The sequence below is a fragment of the Sminthopsis crassicaudata genome, chromosome 1 (assembly GCF_048593235.1).
Source record: "Sminthopsis crassicaudata isolate SCR6 chromosome 1, ASM4859323v1, whole genome shotgun sequence".
Taxonomy (NCBI): Eukaryota; Metazoa; Chordata; class Mammalia; order Dasyuromorphia; family Dasyuridae; genus Sminthopsis; species Sminthopsis crassicaudata.
Window position 1 is genome coordinate 540848939 of NC_133617.1, and position 9653 is coordinate 540858591.

Genomic DNA, 9653 nt, shown 5'->3' on the forward strand with positions numbered 1-9653 from the left:
GAAAGGACTAGAACTACTGGTATGAGGGCTTGCCAAGCCCTCTTCAAGGTTTCTCATCCACCTTTGGTGTCTATCTGTCACTCAAATCTCCCCGTGGCTTCAAGAAACTACAGCATATGTTGCAGCCACATCCCAGTAAAACTGTCTCATCAAACAGGCTAAACCAGGTTGAAGATAATCAACAGGTCTCACATCTGTCCATGAGTTAGGAAATATATCTATCCCAAGCACATGAAGAATGTGGAATGGAAAAAGGAGAACAATTTGTTCCTATGGCCATGAAAGCAGCTGAAGTGTGGCAAACTTAAAACTTGGTCAGATATAGAAGATGCTAAGGTCATCTAGTGCCTTACAGGTCATTGCCAAGTCATCTTGACTTTTGTCTTGTCACTGAAATTTGATGACTCTGTAAGAGAAAGTGACACTGAAAATTTTGCCCAAGTCTGCCTTACTTAAATTCAATTCACAGGCTAGTAAAGATATCATCCAAGATGTCACCGGTCCTCATCAAAAATGAAGGCTGAACAATAAGATAACAAAGTTAATAGAACTCTAGCCAGTATTTCTAAGAGTCAGCAACAATAAATGAAATATAGAGCATTTTATTCTGCAGGGGAATGGACTAAGGAAGCCTAAGGAATTACAAAAGGAGACTTTCCCACATGAATTGAGAAAGGAATAAGTTCCTTTGAAATGAAAAAACAGAGCTTTAAGCTCCAGGAAAACTGAGAATTCAGCCTGCCTTGCTCACATGAAGAGCCATTGATTATTTATTACATTGTTTGTCCTTGTCTTTTCTTTTTTGTTTCTCTACTCCTAGGTCCTGGTTTTTAGAACTGGAAGGAACCTTAGAGAAAATCGTTTGCCTAAAGTCACGCAGCTTATAATATTCATTAAGGTCCTCTGATTTAAAAACTCATTAAAAGCTTGCTAAATCTTTTTTTTTTCTTCCACTTTTTAAAACAGCAAATTATATTTTATTCTGCTTCAAGTTCTTTATGTACCATATGAAAGTAATGACATAGTAGGTCTGAGATGATTCAGAATAAGAGAAACCTGAATTTTTGTCCTGTCTCTCATAGGTATCTGCTGCTTGACTCTGGGCAGGTCCTTAAGCAATTTGTGGTCCCCTACAACTCTCCTAGATTATAAATTGTAAGAAATTATAGAATTGTAAGAAAGGCACTGACCTTGTTTAATAGAAGAAATTTCCTTACTCAGATTTACCTACACTGATAAAATCACAGATCCAATCCAAATGCAGCTCAAAAAATCCAGATGTAACACCCTACATTTCAGTTATTGCTGTTGTTTTAAGAAACTACTACCATAATTTGGATTTGTTATCTAGACAAACTGTGTCTGTCCATTATCTGTTTTGTTCCATTAGGGAGGAATCACTTATGGGATCCAAGACTAATTTTCTATTCTGTAGATGTTGGTGCTCCCTTAGGCATGGATGGCTAGACAGTTCTCATGTGACTGCTTAATATTAGTGTCATTTTTAGAGGAAGAGGGATTTTGGTTTGTATTTTTCCTTTTGTGACTTCTTCTTTTCCATTCCATTTAAGATTGACTGACTATGATTTCAGATGAGAAACACTTTGCAGTGAGTCAGAGAGATGAAATTTCACTGAGATGCAGAACACAGGAAAAGAAATGTGTGAAAAATCACATTGAACAGGGTTGTTCTTAGTAGCTGGTAAAGTAGAAAAAGGAAATTCCCACACAGCAGGCTTTAATAAAATTGGCAGGCTGGGACACCTTATTGTGTGAGAATTCTTATAAAGAATATAAAATTGGAAAGAAAGTTAAAAAAAAAATCATACAGGCCCATCAAACACAGATTCCATACACATAGTTTGGCATTAAATGCGTTTCCAATTGAGAGCTATGTCTTTTTATTGATTTACATTAGCAAACACAAGTACATAGTTATGAATTTACCAATGTAAGAGATTCACCAAGTATTTTGCTTTGTTTTAGATTGCTATTAATGATAAGCAAATCAAGTTCTCCTTTGTGAGAAATATGAAATAAAAAACAGCCCACACCCACATGAACACACAAACTTTTTCTATGAATATCCCATTTTATACAAGCCTAGTCTATGAAAACCAGATTTACTATTTTCATAGATTATTGGCTTAGCAAAAAGATTAATTATCACACACATGGAGCCAAAATGGCCTTCTTTCTATTCTTTAGCTCCATCTATTTAAATTCCTTAACACTGCCTATCCCACTTTTGTAGAATTCACTCTTTCTTCATCTTCCTTTTGTAGAATCCAACTTTTTCTTTAAGAATAAATTTAAGGACCATTTTCTTCATGAAAACTTTCCTCATCCCCCCTCCCCAATTACTTGTGTTTCCCTCAAAATCTACCTTGTATTTAGCTACTTCATTAATATTTGTAGATATTCATTCATTTTATATGTGCCATTATATTCCATCCCCTTCAAATGTAAACTTCCTGTGGGGTAGAATTCTTTGATTCATTGGTCTTACATCTCCAGCAGCTAGCACATGGGTAATACATGATAAATACCTGTTGATTGATTGGTCCTGTCCTCAAACCCTTGTAAAATGCAAAGTAGGAAACAATGAGCTAATTTGTACAAAACTCTTCTGGAATACAACTGTTGTATTAAAAAAATACAGAAACACATTTAACATGTATGGGATTGCCTGTTATCTAGAGGAGGAGGTAGAGGGAGGGAGGGGAAAATTCGGGAAAGAAGTGAGTACAAGGGATAATGTAAAAAAATTATCCATGCATATGTACTGTCAAAAATTATAATTATAAAATTAATTTAAAAATTTAAAAATGTCAGTGAGAAAATTTAAATTTGAAGGAAAAAAATACAGATAAAACATAGAAGTACTTTTCATTTTGAAGTAATAACTCAGGACCCACAATAATAGAGGGCTCCTAATTTGAGGTGTGCTTTTTGCCTCACTAAAATGTATCTTATGATCATACAATCTACATGCATTCATCAGTTCAGGACAGTTCAATTCCTATCCTTGCTTCTTTTATGGATTCAACATTTGAGAAATCTTGAGGTTGCATTTGAGAGGGCTACTCTGAATTAGTATTGAATTGCAGAAACCACTCTTCAGTTTATATTGGGTCATTAAGACTATTAGAACAAAGTAGATATCTGAAGAATGAACTCTAGCAGATCACTTAATAGCTTTCTAGTCATGAGCAGGAATGAGTTGATTTAAATATATGTATGTATATATGTACACATACATGTATATAAAATACATATATAAAATACCTTTATAAAAACTTGCATTTACATGTGTATATATTAGACACACACACACACACACACATACATATATTTGTTGGTTACAAATTTTCTGTGATGGAGTCCTTGATAATGTCCTTAAAGGTGAGGCTACGAGTACTGCTAAGATTCAAACTTATTTACAATGCTGTTCTGTCTTCTGACAGAAAGGTTCAGATTGAGATATGTATTTTTTTATCATGGCCAATGCAAAAAAAAATTTGCTTCTCTTTGCTCTATTGTTTTTTTTTTTTTCTTTTTCCAATGGGAGAACACAGTGAAAGTGAGATAATAGTATTTTATTAATTTAAATTTTAAAATTAAACTTTAAAAAGAAAAAAAAATTAAATGATTCAAAAAATATAAATAAATAGTAGGATTGGGAAACTTTGCTTATATTTTTCCTTCTAGAAGTTCCTTGATAGAAATCTTCCAAAAACTGAGTCAGTTTGCCTTGGGGCCAGAGTTCCTGATTATTGTATATGTCATGGATTCTTTGGGAGTTTAATGAAGACTTCTTAGAATAATGATTTTTAAACTGCATTAAGTAAAATATAAAGAACACAAAACAATTATATTGAAATTCAATTACCAATAGTGTGTATGTGTATGAGTGTATATTTAAAGTTTATGAGCTTGTTCTTGTTCATGTTCTTGATCAAGAACTCTTAATTTTTCAAGCTAAAATCTAAGACTCCACTGTAGAAAATCTGTGGTTCTTAAGATAGTTGCTTGATGTAAATGGGTCTCTATAGGCCCCAGATTAAGAGCCTCTATCTTAGAGGGACAGTATCATGAAGTCAAACAACCTTTCTCCACTGAGATTATAGAAGAATTTGGTTTGTTACAATTCTGTATTATGTGACCTATAGCAAGTCATCTTACTTCTTTGTGCCTCAGTTTCCTCAGCCATAAATTAAGGTATTGCTCTAAAATTTTGTGATTCTATGACCTACTTTACAACTCTGATCAGTACTGGTAAGGATTTTTCCAATTAGCAGATATTTGTTGAGGGGAGAGGACCAGAGAAGGCAAATCATTCACTTCTGCTCTCAATGTGAAATGCTACTTTTGAGAATATTAGGAAAAAATATGTAATGCTTAGAAGACAAAGGTCATTTTATAACCACTTTACTTAAAATCTTGGGCTTTCTTTCTAGGAAGCAAATTTTGGCAGACTATTCAGCAAAAAAAAAAAGACTGTACTAAAATATCTTTTTTTTTTTTTTTTTTTTTTAATGTAAAAACCCACAAATCAAACTCTGTCCCTTTTTAAGCTTAGTTTTAGCTAGAAAGGAACAGGAAAGAGATTGAAGGGGGAAGGGAGCCTGATCAGCTCCTGCTGCTCTCAGTGGGGTCCCTACAAGGAGGGATTCTTGTATTAACCACTTCACTGTTTTGTCCCGGTCTTGTTATCTGTTCTTGTTAAAATCTTTATTATTCATGGATGCAAAAAATCCCATTATTAAACCATCATAAATATTCATAACTCTTTGCAATTGTGTGCATTTCATTTAGCTACTTGGCAAAAACTTCTCTAAAGTATGGGAGTTTTAAGGAAATCTGACTAATGAGATGAGAGCACAGGAAATGTGGGGTAGGAGGTTGTTGGGGTTTTTTTTCATTAATCTGAAAAAAATGCAGAATATAAATAATAATTTTCAAAGATAAGCAGAGGACATATTCATCAGCAAAGAAAATGCACGCATCCATTGACTTTTCTTAACTCTGCTTTTGTGTCAAGAAGAATATCCCAGTGAACACAAAATACAATACTGAAGGGTGAGGATCATGGGCTGCAATGCTAATAGAGTCAGTCTCTGTTCCACAAAGCACTGATAAAACTCCTAGGTTTATTAGGACCAATACTCCTCATTTTCTGCATAATCCCTGATGCCAGGTTGAAATTAAGATAAGCAGAGGACTTTTCTTGTGATGATTACAGCAGGATAGCATCTCACTGGAGTTTTTGTGATGGAGCTATATCTATGTCCCTAGTTCTAATTCAGATTATCTGGATTGTGCACTCTTCCCTCAGCCCCAGTGCTTTTCTCTAGTGATCAAAGGGAACCCAGCAACATTAGCATCATCCTATGCTTGCTAGCTAAGTGAAATTCAGGAATAATGTGTTCCCTCTGTTTTGTTCCAAAGAAAGGCATGGGGATTCACATTGGTAGATACTGCTTTTGTTATGTGCCTCCAGATTTGTGCTTCAAAATGTTCTTAATATCTTCTCAGTTTAAGAATTCACATTCCAAAAGAAGGATTTTTTTTTACATGGTGGTAAGCTTGGAAAGAAAAATAAAATTGTATCAAAAGTAATTGACTTTGTCCATTGCCTGAATTCTTACTTCAGATGCTTGAAGGCTATTACTAAAGACAAGATAATCAGTTAGGGATGTGAGCTATTTTCTTCAAATAATGTCTAATGGGTGTAATGGAATATTTGGAAGGTTATTTGCTATGTTTGCCAACGTTTACCACTTTTTGCCCTTGCTGAACAAATTCAAAATTCTTTTTATTCTAGACCTAATAAAAATAGTTCTAGTCCTAAGAATTAGGCTATTAATCCTTAAAATTTCTTGGTTCCATTTCATTGCTTTCAGACTACTTCAGGGACTCAAAATTAACTAATTTTTAACCCTTTTCCGTTGCAACTGATGAGGACTATCAACAAAAAAAGTTACTATCTTATCTTTTAATCTTATTGTTTTAATAGTTTCCCATCATCAAAATGAGTTCTTTTCTTGAGAAAACTGTTAGGCTATTTTTTTTTTAAACCAGATTGACAGCACACAATCAGGGATAGGGAATAAATGGCCTTTAGAATTCGGAAAATATCCACAATAACATGAATCAAGAATTAGCTTTTCATGTCATTATTCTGAGATCTTTTCATATTTAATAGAACTGCTAAGGAGATAAAAGAACTAACTTGTTCAATGCATGTAATTCAATAATAGTCACTTGGTAGTTACAAGTTAGAAAGGTTATGGTGTTCAGTTTCAAAAAACTATGTGTTTTGAATCATAAACATATTACTTTACTTCTATATCTATTTTGGAAAAAACTGGGCCAAAAAAATAAAAACACAACAGAAATCAGTGTTCCAAGGCTTGGTATCCACTTCTCCTTTGAGATGAAAAGGCTCCCAAAACTTACTACTTCCCCTGTTTTCCTGGAATCCTGGATTCCTTGGAGTAGCAGGAGGGCTAGATAGGGGAGGAGACTCCCTGAATAGCTTCCACAAGCATGAGGTCCTTTTAGGAATCATGACTTTTAAATTATCTACTTCTCAGGAACAGAATGGAAAGTTGGAAGTTTTTTGAAAGGCTCTTGAAGTAGTGAAAGTATAATCCTTCTCTTAAAAGTGTCTAAGGTGTTCCATATACTTGAGAAAGATAAAATAGTTAAGTAACATATCTTACTGAGTCATGCTATATATTCTTTATTTTTTCTACATATTCTTTGAATTGCTCTCTTTCTAGTATCATCTTTTGTTTCACCCCATCATTCTTTCTTCCATAATCAAGCCATATTCCTTTTGCACTAAGATGCTTCTCCTTCTCAATCAGGAGGTATAACATCTTTGTGTGTCATAGACCTGGAAGTCTGATAATCATATCTACTCTTTCTTAAAATAATGTTTTTGAAAACATAAAATAAAAAAATATGGAATTACAAAGGAAATAAAATATGTTAAAATATAGTTAGTAATTTTTTTAAAGTTCAAGGCCAGATTAATAACTTTTACTTTGGACTTACAGAAACTTTGAGAATGGGAAGGATATTGTCTCCAGTATACAGATAGAATTTAAGAATATGCTGCCAGGATTGAAAGCCCTAATCTCCCTTCCACTCCCTATCCCCCTCCAAAAGATCACCTGCTCATGTGAAAATCATAGGCAATTTTTAGTCAGCCTTCAAGAAAAACTTCTTGTACTTGGGGAATGCTTCTGGATGAATTCTTAAATGCCCAGGTAAGAGAAAATGGGACACATTTACTGGGGATAAGTCCTCAGACTTTTTCTGCTTGTCTTCTCTGAATTTAGGGTTAAGACTTGCTATAAAGATCATTTTTGTTGTTATATTATTCTTTCTCTTCTCATTCTACCCTGATAAAACCTGGAAAAGCATAACATGTGTGTGTTAAAATTCCTTCTTTAGGTTTAGTAATAGATCTGGATGGTCATCTCTATTTAGACAGGGCAGGTAATAAGTGTTGTAGGTAGATTCAATGAAAAAGAAAAAGAGAAAAATTCAGGGGTAAAAGACAGACACAACCAATCAGAAAGCATTGAAAGTGATTCTACTTGCCAAAAGTCCACTAACACTGAATTCTTGACACTTTCCTCCCTTTTTTCAATTGAGTTAAAAAAAATTGATTCCATGCCAGTTAAAAGTGGCAGAACTGTCACTTATTAGCAAGATTAGCTTGCTCTGCTGAATACTGACATGAACTAGAGGAGGCCACAGCATACATGGAATAGAGGAGACCCAGATGCATGCTGAACACTAAACTTGGACCCTGAAAACTTCAGGAGGTTAGAGTTTATACCAGAATTCAATCTTGAATATGGAATATGGGATTCCATTCAAATCTAGGGCATCAAACTGGCATCCATGAGATTCCCAGAAGTTGTCTGGAGCAAGTTAAAAGATTGTCCTTCTGAGGACCTGAGCCTCAAGGAGTCCTACACCAAGGAATCCTTTGGTATAGCTTCTGCAGCATTATATGACATTAGGTATGTGGCCAATTGTTATGTGCTGAAGAAGCTGTCAGCCGTAGGGGATAACCTGTGGCCATAGTCTTATTGCTAATAATGTCTCAGTTCAGCCTCAGGGTGCTCTGGAAGCTTCAGAGCTACCTTGGCAACCTGGAGTGTTGGTCGGGGAGCTGGCAGGAGAGCTCATAGTGCAGTTATACCAACTGTAAACTGGTGTCTCCATATGGAAGAAGTATTTTATTTTAATAATGTTTTATTAATACTCTATTTCATATTTTATGCATGTATGTATATATGCATATATATGTATATTTATACATATGCATACATATATATATATCTCACTGCTACTTTCCAATAACTCTTTTTTTCATTTCAACTCTTCCTTGTAAAAATAAAATAAGCCAAGCAAAACAAATTGACACATAGTCTACATCTTATTCTACACTTCTAGTCAACCATCTCTCCTTTAGAAGCAGAAAGCCATCAGTTCTATGAAATCATAACTGAATACTGAATTAACCATAGAGAGGATGTGATTTTTATATATACCAGAAACTTTAGGCTCTGAGGGAAAATTTTATAAAAAACCCAAACATTTGGGCCTGACAATGGGTGATTGTTTCACCCCTTATCTTTAAATTCTTTCAAACTGATTCTTCCTGATTCTCATCATATTCTTTTATTCTGCTTTTCACAAATACTACCAAGGGAAGAGCACTGTGAACACATAAAATTAAAGGTAACAGACTGGAGAACAATTGAAACAGGTAATATCAATGTGTATTATTCTCTGTCTCCTGTCTGCTCTTTCCTTTTTTCCCCCAGAAGAAATAAATGGAAAATGGCTTAAGAAATGATTGAAAGAGGCTGCCTTTAAAATCCAGAGACTTACAGAATGTTAGAACTGGAAGAACTTGAGAGAATGTGCCAGGTGAGGAAATTTACCCAGAGAGAAGTGATTGACTCCAGGTCACCTAGCTAGTGAGTGGCAGACAAGGAACTGGAAATCATTTCTCATGCTTGTCATTTGCACTCCACAATATTTACTCTTTTCTGAATAAAAAAAAAAAATTGGGATCAGAAGGAATTTAGGGAAGTTAGATAATGCATCCCTTTCAATAGAATTGCCTGAAACTTTGCAAATTCAGAAGATACAGGCCTGGGTTGTTTGTTTTATCTCCTAATAATAAAAGCTTTTAATAAAGCTCTTAATCAATAATGAGACTGGGTTCCTCAAAATAAAAGATGGTAAAGATAATACTCTAGTGGGGCAGCTAGGTGGCGCAGTGGATAGAGCACCAGCCCTGAATTCAGGAGGACCTGAGTTCAAATCTGGTCTCAGACACTTAACACTTCCCAGCTGTGTGACCCTGGGCAAGTCACTTAACCCCAGCCTAAAAAAAAAAAAAAAAAAGATAATACTCTAGTAAAGGCTTGTTCTTTCTTTCTTTCTTTCTTTCTTTCTTTCTTTCTTTCTTTCTTTCTTTCTTTCTTTCTTTCTTTCTTTCTTTCTTTCTTTCTTTCTTTCTTTCTTTCTTTCTTTCTTTTTCTTTGAGGCAATAAGGATTAATCCTGGCCCATTCACACAGGTAGAAAATGTCTGAGGTCAAATTTAAATTCAGA